The sequence below is a fragment of the Hyla sarda genome, chromosome 1 (genome assembly GCF_029499605.1).
Source record: "Hyla sarda isolate aHylSar1 chromosome 1, aHylSar1.hap1, whole genome shotgun sequence".
NCBI lineage: Eukaryota > Metazoa > Chordata > Amphibia > Anura > Hylidae > Hyla > Hyla sarda.
In genome coordinates, this window is record NC_079189.1 from 456944117 (window position 1) to 456964395 (window position 20279).

Consider the following 20279-nt stretch of genomic DNA (forward strand, 5'->3'; position numbering starts at 1 on the left):
AAAAATATCCAAAAGACAGCCTTTCTTCCCAAATGAATGACATTAAATTTGATGAAAAAAAAAAAAAAAGTTTGTTACTTCACATGAAATTTTATGTCCATAAGTATTGCAGATATAAGATTAAGTGACAAAGATTTTTTAGGCGCCCAATTTCTTCTTAAAGTGAATTTATCACCTAGATCTTTTTCTAATTAGATCTGTTTCTATTTTCTGATTGTAATTTTTTTATTACATTTTTTGTTCATTATTATGGGGGCTGCCTATTTGCCTGACATGTTTTTAAAAGCATTAAGTGATATGCTTTATTGCTTAATCCATGGACCATAGACAACGATAGACAGAAGCTGTCCCATTTGTATGAATTGGGGACACAAAACCAGGCATGGAACCAATACAGAAAAAAACTATAATGGAAAGATTTGTACCTTTTTCTTTGCTTTGGAATCATTATTGGTTTTTCGCTAGAAATACTGACCAATGTATTATCTGTAAACCCAGCTAAAAACTGCTAATTGCATATTACAATGGAAGTAATTATACATCCTGATGCGCTGGTACTTAAGGCACCAGGACATATATTTACGTACAGGAGCTGCACTTTCTTCATGCATGGCAGCTGCTGTCAGCGATTATGCTGATGTCCACTAAAAACCCCTCAGATGCTGGGAACAATATTGATCACGGAATCTGCAGCAATTCTGCGGTTCCGATAGCTGATCTGATTGCCCGCAACACGACCGCGGGGATCAGATCAGCCAAGATGGGGGATGGAGGTCTTCGTACCTGCCTCTGGCCATCCTCTTCTTCTTCTCTGGTGAGCCTTCTAGCAGACCAAAGATCGCCAATTAAACTAATCGGTGCTATGCCTCTGCATAATACTGAACAGTAATAGCAATCCCATGATGCCAACATAAAGTAGACATATTGTATATGTGAGTCATTTATTTGGCATGTCAGTTTTCCTTACAAGCAGAGCATTTCAAATTTATAAAAATGCTAATTTTTCAAATTTTTTCATGAAATTTTAGCATTTTTCACAAATAAATAATGCAAGTATCAATGAAAATGATTTATTTTAAAGAAAAATATGTTACAAAATAAAAACATCTGAATCTCAGAATCAGAATGATAAATAAAAGCATCTTAGAGTTATTAATGCTGAAAGTGACTCAGGTCAGATTTGAAAAATTTGTCTGTGTCCTTAAGACCAAAATGGGCTGCATCCTTAAAGGGGTTGTGTGCTGCCCTGCAGTTCGGAGTTCTGCTCACAGCGTCCGGAAGTTCATTACTCCGAACGCTGTGTGCGGGCTTCCGTGTTCGCAGTCGTGGGCGTGATGTCACGTCCGGCCCCTTCATGACATCTCGCCCGCCCCCTCGTGACGTCTCGCCCGCCCCCTCAACGAAAGTCTATGGGAAGGGGGTGCGACCGCTGTCCCGCCCCCTTCCCATAGACTTTGGTAGAGGGGTGGGCGTGACGTCACGAGGGGGCGGGCGAGATGTCACGAAGGGGCCGGGCATGACGTCACGCCCGGCGGTTGCGAACACGGAAGCCCGCACACAGCGTTCGGAGAAATGAACTTCCGGATGCTGTGAGCGGAGCCCGAACTGCAGCGCACAACCCCTTTAAGGGGTTAAGGGGTTCGAATAAAGATTTTAATCCTCAAAAAGAGTCTTGCATACTGAGTGAAGTCTCAAAGTCACAAGCTGCAGAAACAACCCCATTCAAATGTATGACATTTTTTAAAGTCGTATGGAATTTAGTCCTACAGACCCGATACTTTCCCTTGTATTCCCTATCCCACTACGCGCTATACCTAGGTGAATTGCCCTCACAAAGCATTATAGATCAGTGTAAATATGACTGTCCTCATTATTATGTTGGCAAAACAATTTGTGAATTTAGTAGGAGAATCTGGGAGCACATTGGAGACATGGTGCACTGGAGAGACACTACAGTTACAAGAAGTGTGAGAATAATATTATGGAAATCCTTGTTCCCTGCATTTCTCTGCCCTTGAGGTACTTCCCAAGTCCTCTCGAAAAGGGGATTGTAATAGAAATATTTTACAGAAAGAACTTCAATGGATTCACAGAAATCATGTAAACCGTATGGTTTAATAAAACATTGTTATTTAGCATTTTTTTTTGTAAATACCCTCCCAGTTCCTCTTGTGTGTTGGTGAATTGTAAAACTACAGGGTAGATCTGTGTCTCTAACTCCTTAAGGACCACGGGTTTTTCTGTTTTTGCACTTTCGTTTTTTCCTCCCCACCTTTTAAAAATCATAACCCTTCCATTTCGCACCTAAAAATCCATATGACAGCTTATTTTTTGTGACACCAATTCTACTTTGCAGTGACATCAGTCATTTTACCCAATAATCTATGGCAAAACCGAAAAAATAATCATTGTGCGACGAAATTGAAGAAAAAACGCCATTTTGTAAATTTTAGGGGCTTCCATTTCTACGTAATACATTTTTGAATAAAAAGGAGACCTTCTCTTTATTCTGTAGGTCCATATGATTAAAATGATACCCTACTTATATAGATTTGATTTTGTCGTACTTCTGGAAAAAATCATAACTACATGCAGGAAAATTTATATGTTTAAAATTGTCATTTTCTGACCCCTATAACTTTTTAATTTTACCGAGTATGGTGCGGTATGAGGGCTCATTTTTTGTGCTGTGATCTGAAGTTTTTAGTGGTACCATTTTTGTATTGATCGGACTTTTTGATTGCTTTTTATTCATTTTTTCATGATATAAAAAATTACTAAAAATATATTATTTTGGAGTTTGGAATTTTTTCTGCGCATACGCCATTGACCGTGCGTTTAATTAATTATATATTTTTATAGTTCGGACATTTATGCACGCAGCGATACCACATATGTTTATATTTATTTTTATTTACATGGTTTTTTTTGGGGAAAAGGGGGGGTGATTTGGACTTTTATTAGGGAAAGGGTTGAGCAGCCGGGAAGCTTTTACTTTCGTTTTAGACGTGGCGCATCTAAAGGGTTAATAGCAACGCTATTAGCGGCAACACTATTGCTAAAGCGCACTATTAACCCCAGGTCCCGGCTTCAGATACATGCCGGGACCGACCCGATATTATACGGGGTCACCGCGTGACCCCGCGTTATATCGCGGGAGCCGACCAAGGATGTAAATATACGTCTTTGGTCGTTAAGGGGTTAATATGGTATGATTCAGTAGTATGAGGCCAGTCATGGTGTTTGTTTTACTGTCGCATAAGAATTTAATAAAAGAAGGAAATATATAAATAGGCAGCATTAAAAAAAATTCAGTAGGAAAATTTTAATCAGTATGGCTCAAAACCAATGCCTGTCAAATCAGTTAAAACAGGTAAGCACAAAGCATACACAAGAACCTCTACATTATTGTCTAATAATAGCCTATGCTGCCCTTCCCAGGGTGCTTCTTTACTCCTGCTAACCTGAGATCTGAGAAAAGGAGTTCCTATGTCCCATTAGTTGTAGACAGAGTGAATAGATGGAGTATGGCTAAATAATAAAGAAATAAATGATAAAATTCATGACTATCCATGCTACCAAAAAAAGTTTAAAAATTTATAACGAAAGTTCAAGAAATGTCCTTAACTTTCAGTCAATATCGAATATACTGGATTTTATTACAAGTCAAGAGGCTCCTATTATAATGCCAAATCTTTCTTTTACTGAAAATACAGCAGCAAAAGTGTTAACAGAACAGAAGAAAAAACTAGGTACATTCAGGGGGTAACAGCTATACAATCAGGTAGGTATCCTCCAATCAGCGTGTAGCCCAGGTTATATAAGGAATAGGTGTCCCTTCATCTGCCTCTGTCTTTTGCTGCTTCCCAAAAGATAAGTACTGTGCATGCTATTGAATGTGCAAAGCTTTATATTTTTATATATCTCATACAGCATCTTACTCCGATACTGGGTTTACTTCCCTGGTACTCATATTATCGCCGAATTCGCCGTTTTCGGTGTTGATATAGTTTTGCATATCCCCTTTGGCAGCTAACATTCTGGTACTTTTAACCTAGTTACCTTACTCTTTCCTTTATACCTTTTTTTCCTATCTTTTTTCTCCATCCGGCATCCCTGCTGCCTCCGTTCCTGGGCTCGCGCCTGGTCCCGTGAGATTATATATATATATATATATATATAATCCAACTGAAAGCGGCACCTCCTGAGAAGAGTAAGGTCGGGTGCACGCCCTAGAACCTCGGTGATCCGGTCCGCAGTAAATATAGATCAATGTAGGCAGCACACCAAAATTAGTGCAAAATTCAAGTGTTTATTCCAAGGATAGGTGACAACGTTTCGGCGATCTCACACCGCCATTTTCAAGTGGTTTACAAGTGATACAGGTGGGGTTTAAATACACTCCCCATTTAGTGACATCATGATTATTAACATACCACATGATTATAAACAAAATGTAAATAAAGTGGAAAATTCATGCTATACAGTGAAATATATTAAATAAAAGCATCTCATAGATACAATATTATACAGTGAATACATATACATGATCTGATCACCTATTCCTCCGGTGACAGATTGATCAACTTATCTTAAGTTTCATAATTACAATGTGGGCATTGTGAAAACAAGAGAAGGGTTAAAAACATTACCGATTCAAGCAGCCTCCTCCAAACACTGGCCTCATAGCAAATCGCGCCATTGTCCGCACGCCCGTACTCCACATGGGACGCCGGGACTTACTTCCGGCATTGCCGGATCTCAACCAATCACAGAGACGGCATCATCTGTTGTCATGGCTACTCTCTGCACTGTCAGAGCAGCGGTGACATGCGCGGCACGGCCAAGCTCCATGGCCCTCTGCGCATGCTCAGTGCATATTAACACACTCATCGGCGCCATTTTAGATTCGGAACGGAGGAACGGAGTGGACTAAGGACACCCAAGTTAAAGAGAGACCAAACAACATGCATTCCATTTATCTCGACCTACAATGAGATTTCAGGTCAGATAGCACGGAATTTAAAAAAACATTGGTGTCTGATCAGCCAGAGTTTTCCTAATATCCCAGAGTTTAGGCAAACACCTTTGATGTCGTACCGCAGAGCTAGGAACCTGAAAGATGAATTGGTGAAATCAGATGTGTCAAAACAACGTTTGACACATAGGTATGCATCTGTACAAGTCAAAGGAAGTTTCCCGTGTAGGAGGTGCGTGAATTGCAAATACATGGAAAAGGGGAATGCATTCACGCACCCCCTAACGGGCAAAATATACCCGATAAATTTCTATTTAAACTGTGAGAGTGATTTCGTGGTATACATTTTATGGTGCCCCTGTAGGCTGATATACATTGGAGAAACTAAATGTGAATTTAAAGTAAGGTTAAACCAACATAGATACTCCATGTGATACAGGTGGGGTTTAAATACACTCCCCATTTAGTGACATCATGATTATTAACATATCACATGATCATAAACAAAATGTAAATATAGTGGAAAATTCATGCTATACAGTGAAATATATTAAATAAAAACATCTCATAGATACAATATTATACAGTGAATACATATACATGATCTGATCACCTATTCCTCCGGTGACAGATTGATCAACTCATCTTAAGTGTCATAATTACAATGTGGGCATTGTGAAAACAAGTGAAGGGTTAAAAACATTACCGATTCAAGCATCCTCCTCCAAACACCGGCCTCATAGCAAATCGCGCCATTGTCTGCACGCCCGTACTCCACATGGGACGCCGGGACTTACTTCCGGCATTGCCGGACCTCAACCAATCACAGAGACGGCATCATCTGTTGTCATGGCTACTCTCTGCACTGTCAGAGCAGCGGTGACGTGCGCGGCGCGGCCAAGCTCCGCGGCCCTCTGCGCATGCTCAGTGCATATTAACACATTCATCAGCACCATTTTAGATTCGGGCAAAATAATTGGTAACCAAAGCGTATCCTATAGTAATATACTGGCAAGGTAAATCGCTCTAATGTTAAACAATAAACCTCCTACTGTACAAAGAGGTATTCTTACTACATCCTGACAGTAATACCCTGCATACAACAAATGAAAACATTCAAGGGGCTTAAACCATTCACCCTGTACCCTTCAACCTAACGTCTGGGTGCGTCTTGTAGGATCCAAAAGGACCCTCAAGCCCGCTTCTTCTTCCCAGCTTGGTGTGTCATCACCTTCCGGGTTTCAGGATACTTCACCAGACCATCGCTTCTGGCTCAGGGGGGGTTATTGGCAACCCAACATCCAGATGTCACTCATTCCAGGGTATAAACACAGAAGTATATGTAACTCTATAAAAATTGGTCCTAGTTGCCCCAGAGACGCCGTCACTGTGTTGGTAGAAAAAATAAAATAAAACAATGTTTAAATCTAGACACAAAAATGGATATGCGGCTCCATGTTGAGGTCCTTGGTTCATTTCTTGGGCTGCTTGATCGTAATGTAGTAACTAGAAAATCTGAAATACAAAAAAAATACAAAAAAAATTATATAAATTAATAAATAGTATCACTCATAGATATAACCACATTGTATGCAAACTAGAACCTGAGATACCAACTGCTGTCTACATTATCATTTTAGGGGTAACCACGAACTCTACATTGAGGCCATTTGGTTTGAGTGAGTTGAGGTTATATATCCACCTCAACTCTCTCTCTTTTGTAATAGAGAGACTCTATCCCCACCTCTTCTCAGTGGTGGTATATGGTCTACTATCATGCATTTCAAATCCTGTTCTCGGTGTCCCGCATCCAAAAAATGCTTGGACACCGCTAAGTCTGTCCTGTTCTTCCGAATGGAGTATCTATGTTGGTTTAACCTTACTTTAAATTCACATTTAGTTTCTCCAATGTATATCAGCCTACAGGGGCACCATAAAATGTATACCACGAAATCACTCTCACAGTTTAAATAGAAATTTATCGGGTATATTTTGCCCGTTAGGGGGTGCGTGAATGCATTCCCCTTTTCCATGTATTTGCAATTCACGCACCTCCTACACGGGAAACTTCCTTTGACTTGTACAGATGCATACCTATGTGTCAAACGTTGTTTTGACACATCTGATTTCACCAATTCATCTTTCAGGTTCCTAGCTCTGCGGTACGACATCAAAGGTGTTTGCCTAAACTCTGGGATATTAGGAAAACTCTGGCTGATCAGACACCAATGTTTTTTTAAATTCCGTGCTATCTGACCTGAAATCTCATTGTAGGTCGAGATAAATGGAATGCATGTTGTTTGGTCTCTCTTTAACTTGGGTGTCCTTAGTCCACTCCGTTCCTCCGTTCCGAATCTAAAATGGCGCCGATGAGTGTGTTAATATGCACTGAGCATGCGCAGAGGGCCATGGAGCTTGGCCGTGCCGCGCATGTCACCGCTGCTCTGACAGTGCAGAGAGTAGCCATGACAACAGATGATGCCGTCTCTGTGATTGGTTGAGATCCGGCAATGCCGGAAGTAAGTCCCGGCGTCCCATGTGGAGTACGGGCGTGCGGACAATGGCGCGATTTGCTATGAGGCCAGTGTTTGGAGGAGGCTGCTTGAATCGGTAATGTTTTTAACCCTTCTCTTGTTTTCACAATGCCCACATTGTAATTATGAAACTTAAGATAAGTTGATCAATCTGTCACCGGAGGAATAGGTGATCAGATCATGTATATGTATTCACTGTATAATATTGTATCTATGAGATGCTTTTATTTAATATATTTCACTGTATAGCATGAATTTTCCACTTTATTTACATTTTGTTTATAATCATGTGGTATGTTAATAATCATGATGTCACTAAATGGGGAGTGTATTTAAACCCCACCTGTATCACTTGTAAACCACTTGAAAATGGCGGTGTGAGATCGCCGAAACGTTGTCACCTATCCTTGGAATAAACACTTGAATTTTGCACTAATTTTGGTGTGCTGCCTACATTGATCTCTATATACATATATATATATATATATATATATATATATATATATATATATATATATATGTACCTTTACTCTATTGGTCTCAAATACACTAAATATCATTATGGCTGATGAAGATACTAGCAGTAAGTCCAATAGGTCAGACTCCCCTAATGGGGATAAGGAATATGAAATTGCCTTGGAAGACCATATAAAAATTCTAGTGGACGAATCTATCTCTCAGTCAGTCAAGTAGGCTGTTCAGTCATCTATGGGTGCTATGCATGATACAATAACTAATTCTGTGGTAGTGGCTATGTCCCAAGCTTCAGCCACTAATACTCAGAAAAAGCATCCTTCTACCCCGTCCGACTCCTTTTGGTCGGCGGAGGATTCAACATCTGGCATGACTAAAGGCTTTAAAAAATCGGGAGCATTTCCAAAAAAAGACGATTTTTTCTAACCGATCCCTCTGCCCCAAGAAAGGCAGTAATCCCTAAAGAGGATCAGGTCATTGTGATTTATGGGCCTCTTAAAGACAGCCCTAAAAATGGTGTTCAAAAACCTCACCACATTCCCTCGGCCCATGAGGAGATAGTTAATAAACGGGTTGTCAAAGCCTCTAATAGGCTTAAGCCAAACTCATGCAATACCTCCTCTAGTCATGAATCTTCGGAGGAATCTGACTCCCAACTTCCTTCCGAATCGGAATATGAAGATATGTCAGACAAGTATGATCACTCCCCTATGATTTTAGGTCGACCATCTTAGATAGTAAAAGTGAACCTACATCTGTCTGTTTTTGCCAGGATAAATTCCTTGATTTGTTAGGACCCCTTACCAAGATACTTGACATGTCAGAAGAGGCTTACGTATCTGGACGCCCTGTGGACATAGAGGTCCTCCGAGGCTGGGCCCAACGAGCAGTATGTCTGTTCGGCAGTGTTAACTCTGCGTTCTGTAGTGAACGACATAGAGCCATTCTCTCAAAGTTAGATCCCCAATTAATGCATCTGGCTAACTCCAAACTAGATTCTGCAACTGAGGGCCTTCTCCTTGGTTAATCTTTCACCAAAGAGATTAGCAAGTATGTAGGATTATTTTCATCGCTCAACAAAGCCCAAACATCAATAAAAAAAGTTTTGTAAGGAACATTTTTTTTGGAAAGGAAAGGAAAGGGCCGCTTTCTAGCCGACGCCCCCCTGAAAGACAACAATACAAAGGCCCTTACCGATATGATAATTCCCAACAAGGTTCAACTTTCTTCCAGCCAACCCCCTTTTTTTTCCCTCAAGAGGCTGACCGTGGAGGGCAAGAGGCAATTGAAGCTATCCAAGATCTCGTCCACCTACTGGTAAGTGCAACGATTTCGTTTTCTACATAAATTCCATTAGGGGAAAGGCTCCTTTTTTTTTTCCTGGCCTGGAATACTATTACTACAGATGCTTGGATTCCATCAAGGGTATTTATCTTCCACAACCTATAGTCTTCTAAAAATCTGATGTCTAGAAATCAAAGAGCTATGAGGCAATACTGCCAGTCCTGTTAGAATCCCCAGGTTTTTTTAAGAAACCTCTTTTTGGTAAAAAAAGGATGGCAATTACAGACCTGTTATAAACCTGAAACTATTAAACACATATGTCAAATACTTACATTTCAAGATGAGAGGGAATTCATATTTTAAGAGATCTTTTGATCCAAGAGGACTGGCTGATCAAAATAGACCTCAAAGATGCCTATCTAACGTATCCTATCGATCCAAGTCATCAACCATATTTACAGGCTCTATGGGAAAATCAGAAATGGCAGTTCACAAGCCTGCCTTTCAGTCTATCCTCAGCTCCATCCATGGTGCTTTACAAAGCTTCTAAAGCCAGTGGTAGCTTCCCTTCGAAGTTGAGTTGTTCGCCTAATAATTTATTTATTCTTATCATGGCTCAAATGCCATCCCTCATTAAACTTCACACTCAGTGGACTCTGTCCCTATTGAACAACCTGGGATTCTTGATAAACCTGAAGAAATCTGTACTAGCCCCTTCAAAGGAGGTAGAATTTCTTGGATTCATGATCAATACCCTTTCAGCTCTTCTGACCTTACCAACAAAGAAACTAAAATTAATCAAAAAAGAAATCCGTTCAGTTCTAAAGAAACAATTGGTATCCCTAAGATCTATCGCTCGGATTGTAGGCCTTTTAACTGCCTTGATTCAGGCAATCTTCCCAGCCCCCCTCCGCTACAGGGCTCTTCAATGCCTGAAAGCCCAACATCTGAGAAATGGACTTAGGTATTCAGACGAAGTTCCTGACTCCAGACACCAGAGAAGAACTTCCATGGTGCTTACTCCATATTCAAGGCGGAATATCTTCCAGGCCTCACCAACATGGTAGCAGACTGGAATTTTCGTTTCCTTGTAGATTAAAGTGACTGGAAACTCGATCCGAATATTTTTCTTCAACTCAATTCCCTATGGGGTCCTCTGAACATATATCTTTTCACTTCATGTCTGAATTCGACAAGTTCCCCAATTTTTCAGTTGGTGTTCCGTTCAAGAAGCTCTGGGAGTGGATGCTTTCCTACAAACTTGGCCACCCACGAATCTTTATGCTTTCCCTCCCTTTTCCCTCATATCAAGTGTCCTGCTTCAAACCATGATCCAGAAGGCAACTTTAGTAATCATAACTCCATGGTGGCCAACTCAGTCTTGGTTCCCCAAATTTTGGGGATGTCCATAGACTTTCCACATATTATCCCAATATCATCGGACATCCTTCAAGAGTAATCAGGAAATCCCCACCCTCTAACTCTGTCAGGGAATCTATCCCTAAATGCTTGGTTAGTTTCGGGTCATCACAACCTAATCCAGAGTTTTCACAGGCAACTGGGCTCCAGGTTCAAAATCTGCTTACAGATCAGCCTGGAAACTTTAGATTTATTGGTTCTTTCAACAGGATTTGGATCCCATACATGCACCTCTGTCCCCCATTCTGAATTTTCTTTCCTCATCATTCGAAGAATGTAAAGCTTATTGTACTATCAACGTTTACCGCTCTGCTATATCTTCTAATCACTCTCTTATAGACTCAATTCCTATGGGTAGACATCCCTTAGTCTGCAGGTTACTAAAAGACATATGTTTCAGAAGACCTCCTCAACCCAAATACCATTCTGCTTGGGATATCTCCTTGATCCTTAACCCCTTAAGGACTCAGGGTTTTTCAGTTTTTGCACTTTCGTTTTTTCCTCCTTACCTTTTAAAAATCATAACCCTTTCAATTTTCCACCTAAAAATCCATATTATGGCATATTTTTTGCGTCACCAATTCTAATTTGCAGTGACACTAAGTATTTTACCCAAAAATTCACGGCAAAACAGAAAAAAACTCATTGTGCGACAAAATTGATGAAAAAACACCATTTTGTAAATTTTGGGGGCTTCCGTTTCTACGCAGTGCATATTTCGGTAAAAATGACACCTTATCATTATTCTGTAGGTCCATACGGTTAAAATGATATCCTTCTTATATAGGTTTGATTTTGTCGTACTTCTGGAAAAAATCATAACTACATGCAGGAAAATTTATAAGTTTAAAAATGTCATTTTCTGACCCCTATAACTTTTTTATTTTTCCACTTACAGGGCGGTATGAGGACTCATTTTTTGTGCCATGATCTGAAGTTTTTATTGGTATGATATTTGTTTTGATCAGACTTTTTGATCACTTTTTATACATTTTTTAATGGTATAAAAAGTGACCAAATTTCCGCTTTTTTGGACTTTGGAATTTTTTTGCGCGTACGCCATTGACCGTGCAGTTTAATTATGTATTTTTATAGTTAGGACATTTACGCATGCGGCGATACCACATATGTTAATTTTTTTATTTATTTACACTGTTTTATTTTTTTTATGGGAAAAGGGGGGTGATTCAAACTTTTATTAGGGAAGGGGTTAAATTACCTTTATTAACACTTTTTTTTAACTTTTTTTTGCAGTGTTATAGGTCCCATAGGGACCTATAACACTGCACACACTGATCTCTCATGCTGATCACTGGCGTGTATTAACACGCCTGTGATCAGTGTTATCGGTGCTTGACTGCTCCTGCCTGGATCTCAGGCACGGAGCAGTCATTCGTCGATCGGACACCGAGGAGGCAGGTAAGGGCTATCCCGGTGTCCTGTAAGCTGTTCGGGACGCCGCGATTTCACTGCGGTCCCGAACAGCCCGACTGAGCCAGGATACTTTCACTTCAGACGCGGCGGTCAGCTTTGATCGCTGCGTCTGAAGGGTTAATACAGGGAATCACCGCGATCGGTGATGTCCTGTATTATCCGCGGGTCCCGGCCGTTGATAGCCGCCGGGACCGACCCGATATGACACAGGGACACCGCGTGACCCCGCGGCATATCGCGGGAGCCGGCGGAGGACGTAAATATACGTCCTGCGTCATTAAGGAGTTAATATGTTTAAATCCTGGGAAGACAATGATCTTCTCCCTCTTAAATTACTCTCTTTCAAACTTACCGTTCTCCTTTGTCTCATATCCGTAAAAAGAGCTTCGGATGTGAGAGCTTTGGGCATCTCTCATTGACATTTTTTCTCCACAAGGCGTCACTTTACTATTAATCGTCACACTAAAACAAATTTTCGTACTGTTTTCTATCCCGCTTTTCCTCACCATGACAAATTATGTGTAGTTCGCTGTCTAAAAACATATGAATCCAAAACTCTAAACATCAGACCAAACTGTTCTTCACAATTTCTAATCTCCTATTGCAAACCCCATTTACCAGTCTCTTCCTCTACTAGCTAGATGGGTCAAAAGTACAATGCAATTAGCAGGCATTGACATCTCCCAATTCGGAGCTCATTCCACTAGAGGAGCTAGGGCCACTAAATCTTTCAAGCAGAAGGTTCCCTATTCAATATCCTTAAGACAGCTAATTGGTCTTCAGAGTCCACCTTCAAAACTTTTATTTTAGACCAGATTCCCTCGTTTCCATGATTATTGTTTAAATAGTAATATATATTGGAAGGATTTCTCCCTGGGGATAGCGCTGGGATCATCCTTGACACCGCCACAGGACACGTTTCCACTTCAATCAGCAGGCAACTTTACTTTATGTCCGGCCCCTCGCCAGCTTTATTAGACAGGTTGCAAGATAAATAAAAACAAAACACAGGAACAAACAAAACCCTAGACCGTCTAGTCGCTAATTACACAATCCAGCATGCCCTGACTGTCAACTGGTGGGCTTATCCCGGCAACTTAAACTTATGCCTCCTGCAACCTTCTACTCACTGTTCATACATAGCGTTTGCAACGTCTTGCTGTGTGTCTTGTCCACATCATTCTTGGGGCCACTCACAGCTTGGGCTGTGTGTTCCTCACCAGGACCCCTGCCTCCCCCTAAAGCCACCTTGCTTTCTTCTGGGGAGAGCCCAGACTACACTGTCTGAGTTCCTTTTAAACAGATTTCCCCTCTCTGATACCTCATTAATCAGGCCACAGGTGGATGTTTCTCCAGGGTTAGCTAGGGAAATACACTCTTTCCTTTCCATACTGTCACAACATATATATATAGGAAACAGCACCTATCACGAGGTACGGGTTGAATGCACCTTATGCTCTGATGCAATAAAGATCTTTTAGCCTGCATTCAACCCAGACCTCGTGACTGGTGCTGTTTCCTTGAGGGGAGAGTTGTGTTTGTATCCAGCATGGCAAGCTGGGGGATACTCTGCACCGCACTGATGGCCATCCTGTGCTGAAGTTTCCAAACATCTTTTTATATATATATATATATATATATATATATATATGTGTGTGTGTGTGTGTAGAGAGTAGGCAGCACAACCACGTATTCTGGCAAAATCTTGCTTGAAAAAGATGGCGGGATGCCGTCGAAACGTCGCATTTGATATGGGTCAATAAATCCCAATTTTTTGCACTTTACTACTGGGTGTGCTGCCGTACTTTTCTGCATCTTATATATATATATATATATGTATTATTGTATTTTGATCAAATTGCACTTTCTAGTCTTGGAACTGACATCATAATAGGAGCCTTTTGACTTGTAATAAAATTGAGTATTTTTCTTGTTTTAATGACGGAAAATATAGATTTTATTAAAGACAAGAGGCGAGTATTATGCCTCCCTCAGTTACCTATCCCTATAATTATTTTCTTTATTCTTTTTCTTTCATAGCTTGAAAGGACTCTTTAATCAAAGACTCTACCTTGGTTGATGCTCCTGTTGCTGTTGATCTTTCCGAGTTCCTTATGAGATGTTCACCACTCCTGTTCTGGTTTATTCACACCAAAGAAAGAGGAAGATGAAGGGACAACTATTCCTTATATAACCTGGGCTACACGCTGATTGGAGGATACCTACCTGATTCTATACCTGTTACCACCTGAATGCACCGGAAAGTTTTTTCTTCTTACCTGGAGGTGGAGCAGAGGGAGGGGTTAAAATAGTTAATATGGATAGGCTTCATAGAAAATAAAAACATACACACTTGAATTGAATGTTGACTAATGCCAGAAGTCTGTCCAATAAAACTGACAAACTGGAGTTGTCTGAGGAGGATTATGACATAGTGGGTATAACAGAGACTTGGTTGGAGGATAGCTGTGACTGGACTGTCAACATATAGGGCTATAGTCTATTCAGGAACAATCAGACAAAACGGAAAGGGGGAGGAGTCTGTCTTTATGTAAAGTCCAGTCTGAAGGCCGCACTGCGGGAGGATATATGGGAAGGAAACGATAATGTGGAGTCATTATGGGTATAAATATAAGGAGATAAAAACTTAAAAAATTCTGATAGGGGTTTGCTATAAGCCACCAAATAAAAAAGACGAGGCAGAAGATTAATTACTGAGGCCTTCTTTTTTCTAAACTTTTTTCTAAACTAAATAACCCTAAGGCTAGGTTTCCACTTGTTTTTTTTCTGGCAGTGTTTGGAAAACTGCCACTGCAGTTTTTGAGCCAAAACCAGAAGTGTATTCAAAAGGAATAGGACATATAAAGGAAGGACTTATATATTCCTCCCTTATGGATCCACTTCTGACTTTGGCTCAAAAACTGCAGTGGCAGTTTTCCAAAAACTGCCAGAAAAAAAACTGAGTGGAAACCTAGCCTTAGGGTTATTTAGTTTAGAAAAAAGAAGGCTGAGGGGCAACCTAATAACTATGTATAAATATATCAGGGGACAGTACAGAGATATCTCCCATGATCTATTTATACCCAGGACTGTATCTATAACAAGGGGGCATCCTCTACGTTTAGAGGAAAGAAGGTTTCTACACCAGCACAGACGGGGTTCTTTACTGTAAGAGCAGTGAGATTGTGGAATTCTCTACCTGAGGAGGTGGTCATGGTGAACTCTGAGGGGTCTGGATGCATTTTTGGAGAATGATAACATCACCGGTTATGTATACTAGATTTATAGGGACAGAACGTTGATCCAGGGATTTATTCTAACTGCAATATTTGGAGTCGGGAAGGAGTTTTTACCTCTAGTATGAGGGTTTTTTGCCTTCCTCTGGATCAACTCAGAAGGGACTCATTAGGGTTATAGGTTGAACTTGATGGACCCTGGTCTTTTTTCAACCTTATGAACTATGTTATTATGTTACTATGTTACTTTCTGTTCTCTTAACTTTTTTGCTGCTGTATTTTCTGTAAAATAAAGATTTGGCATCATAATACTTGACTCTTGTCTTTAAAATCCTTTGGTTCTATGCTGTGAACAACTTGTAGACTGACTTCGCGGATGCTGAATTTCCCTGTACACGTTATAAGTAAAGACCTAGCAGGGAGCTCATAAGGCTAGGTTCAGACTACGGAATTTCCAACAGAAATTCAGTCGTAAAATTTCCATCAAAAATTCTGCTTGCTAAAATGTCTAGTGTAGTGAATGGTTTTCCGTTCACAAATTCACACTTCGGAATTTGTGAAGCAGAAAATCCGCTTAGTAAATCCGCTTAGAAATTTCCGCCTGAAGAAAGGCGGTGCTCTTTCTTCAGACGCAATTCCTCGCGGAACACATTACAGTCTATGGGAGACTGCAGTGTCCGCGCGGAACTCAGAATCTCCGGGTGGAAATTTTCTGCCCGGAGATTCCGTAGTCTGAACCTAGTCTAAGTGTTATTCCCTCCATCTTTTCCTCATTCTTCACTTCTATATTGTTGATAGAAAGTATCCTGATGGAGAATAATTGATCCCTATAAATAAGGTCATGACCCAAAATAAAATATTTCAAGTCGCAAAAGAACCATGAACCGTATGAAAGAAACAGGACAAGATGCTTCTTTGCTCTTTGATTTGAATGCAAAATGCAAAATTGAGTGTCTGTATGTATCAAGCCGAAGACTTTTCTTCTCTGGTCTCACCAGATATAATCCTGAATTATAGAATGTGAAAACCATGAAATATCATTGCCCTTCAACTGAACTAATTCTGCTTGGATACATAAGGAGATGAAAAGAACAAAACTGGCAAAAACAGGTTAACAGGAATACTGAGTTGCGTGCCTGTGCCAGTGGAGCATATGGCGGGATGTGTATTGTAGAACTTGATTTGCTCTAATGACATTTCCATGGCCTTGAAAATGCATTTTCTTTTCCAGAAGTCATACAAGAAATTGCGGATGTTGACACCACACATATTGCTGCAGCAGCAACTTTCTACCCATCTTGAAAGTCACATCTACTCTCGGACAGATATCGGGCACAGTCATATAAAATCACACTCAGCAGCAATTTCTGCAGAAACCATTCAGCAAACAAATGTGCCACACCATGCTTCAGTGAGGGAGAAAATAACATGGTGAGGAGCACATGAAAAATGCATGAGGACGAGAAAGCTGTTCAAATTAGTGGTCTGAAACATGAGGGAGTCCTGTCACTGTGTGTCGGCTCCACATGCTGCCAGTAATCGTCTGGAAGAGGCAGGTAAGAGGTGTTTAGGGGCCTGCTGAAGCATTGTAACATGTCGAGGAAACTAGACTAAATGTAACAATGTCTATCTGCCTTATTTTCTGTACTTTGTATTGATTTTTTACATTGTTGCCATGCACCTTGGTTGCATTGAATTAAGGGAGAAAATCTAGAATCTGTATTTTGCTCATGCATCTACTGATATAAAGAGTAAATATCTGAAATAGGAAAAATAATTTGATTGTAAAATTAATGGTATCACAGACCTAAGACCAGTGTTTTCCAACCAGGGTGCCTCCAGCTGTTGCAAAACTGCAAATTCCAGCATGAAAAGCAAAGTAAATTGAAAAGTTGCAGAACTATTCATCATACAATCATTAAGTTGTTGTTCACCGCTAAGACTTATCCATTAGTGTATGATATCTCAAGATATCTCAAGGATCTGGAATCTTCTCTCGGAATGAAAAAGTGGTCACGTGTGCACGCTGCCACTCCATTGATTATCTAAGGGTGCTGCCAGAGATAGCCAAGTACAGTGATCCCATGATCATACACTTATCCCATACTCACACTTATCCCCTAGGGGATAAAATTCTTACCACTGGACATCTTCTTTAAGGGTACTTAGAATTTCATGAGCTCAGTCACTAGCCCTGCCCCCTCCTAGCAGGCCCCACAGATGTTCTGGGGGGGGGGGGGGGGGGGACAAGTGGGAAACAAATGTTTTCAAATCATCTGGTGCCAGAAAGTTAAACAGATTTGTAAATTACTTCTATCTAAAAATGTTATTCCTTCCAGTATTTATCAGCTGCTGTATACTACACAGAAAAGTGTTTAGCTCTTTCCTGTCTTACCACAGTGCTCTCTGCTGACGCCTTCGTGTCAGGAACTGTCCAGAGTAGAAGCAAATCCCCATAGAAAACATTTTCTGCTCTGGACAGTTCCTGACATTGACAGAGGTGTCAGCCGAGAGCACTGTGGTCAGACTGGAAAGAACTACACAAATGTCTCTGTAGTATATCTGTAGTATACAGCAGCTGATAAGTACTAGAAGGGTTAAGATTTTTAAATAGAAGTAATTTACAAATCTGTTAAAACGGGTATTCCAGGAAAAAAAACTTTTTTTTATATATCAACTAGCTCCAGAAAGTTAAACAGATTTGTAAACTACGTCTGTTAAAAAAAATCTTAATCCTTCCAATAATTATTAGCTGCTGAAGTTGAGTTGTTCTTTTCTGTTTGGCAACAGTGCTCTCTCCTGACATCTCTGCTTGTCTCAGGAACTGCACAGAGTAGAAGAGGTTTGCTATGGGGAACTTCAGCAGCTCATAAGTGCTGAAAGGATTAAGATTTTTTAATAGAAGTAATTTAAAAATCTATTTAACTTTCTGGAGCCAGTTGATATATTTAAAAAAATTTCCCTGCATAACCCCTTTTTGGCACCAGTAGATTTGAAAAAATATATATTTTTAACAGAGTTCCCCTTTAACCTCTTCAGGATGCAGGGTGTATGCAGGGTTTATCCTGAGTCCTTAAGGATGTAGGGCGTACAGGTACGCTCGTGGAAATTCATGCCCCCTCCCATAGACTTGCATAGCGGGGTGGAGGGTGACATCACATGGGAGCAGAGTCGTGATATCACGATACTCCAACCCTGTGGTCGTCACCCGGCTGTTTGTGAGCTGGCACCGTGGCGTGCAGCTCAAACAGGTGGGTGGCGAATACAAGATTGTGGGGGTCCTCAGTGGTGAGACATCTTATCCCCTATCCTTTGGATAGGGGATAAGATGTCTCAGGGCTGGAGTACCCCTTTAAGGTGTAAATTAGCTGCATCCTTAAGGGGTTAAAGGGGAAAAATGTTTAATATTTTTGAGCAAACCCCATTTTGCACCTACATGAACAGGTCAGCCTAGGGTCTTGTAATGGCAAGGTAAGAGTGTAAAACTTTGGTCACATAAGTGTCATTCCCATTGTTCTGCTCTGCCACAGGAACAGAGTGATGGGAAAAAATGGAGGCGACTGAACTGTAATGGCGTTTGTCAGGGCTTCTGTCATGGTATCCAAGATGCTGCACTAGTTTGTTTATTTTTACATAATCTTTTACATTTTACATAATCTAAGTCAGGGGTTCCTGATCCAGATGTGAACAAGGCCTAACCATGCTAACCACTATACAATCTTGCTAATATTTTGCATGCAGGCAGAACTAGGAGTCCTGAGGCAGAACCAGTGCTTATTCTTTGTAATAGTTTAAAACTTGATTTTTCCAGATTTATTGTCTGTTCTAAATTCTATTGCACTTTTATCGTCCTTGTCAGATGTTCCGGTAGAAGTGATGCTAATATTGCCTTTAGAAGCCAATCATCAAGATAAAGAATAACTTACATGTCTTCTTACCTTTATCGAGCTGCTGTTACATTGACAATTGCCGTAAATATTCTGGGAGTGTTCTGAATATAAAATATCTTATCCGTCTCAAAGTGCAACTCGGAGATTTATGTGATGACGGGAAATGATCGCATGTTGGTCATTATCTCTTAGATCTATTTAACTCTTTTTTTTTTACTGGTTTCCTTGGTGGTGACAACAATTTTTATAGTAGTTGCTTTACCAGTAATTTGGAACTCCAGTTCCTGCAGAGATTAAAGAATACCATTGCTTGTCATCTTCTCTCTCCTGAAATATGTCCAAAAAAAGCAGAAGGTTATTGTTTGAGCCAAGGACTCCTTTATAAATAAAATACAAAAAAACACTCATATAGATCTTAGTATTTTGGACTGGCTTTGACCCCCTCCCAGTTCCATGAAGATTTCATTGCAGCTTTAGCTGCGTATTTTTCTCATTATATCACAAGGAATGAAATCCATGGTGACAATTCAGACATATCTGCAACACACAGGGCATGTTGTCTATGAAAATCCATGGCATGGCTACAATGAGCTTATTTTTACACTTTATGCGAATTGGGTTAGTGTTAACAAGTGCACCTTCATAGAGGATTTGCAGCAGACTTAAAGGGGTAGTCCACCCCTAGATATCTTATCCCCTATCCAAAGCACGACTTGCACCACTTTTCATAAAGGGAGAGTAGCCTCCCATGTCCGGGCAGATTTTTTACAACTTCCTCCAGAGAGTTGTACCTGAAACCTACGCAAGCTCTAAGTTAGTGTAGATTTCCAACAGGTGCCCAGAGCAGCTAAAGAGGCACCTGAATTGATTGAGAGGTGTACGTCTACAGATAAAATCAATGCGTTGTGCACTGAAAGAGGTTTACTTAAAACATTACTGTCATAAATAACTTTTGACATGTTGCTCAGACATGTCAAAAGTTGTTGATCGCACAGGGTCTTCTGAGACCTGCCGCAATTGTGAGATATAA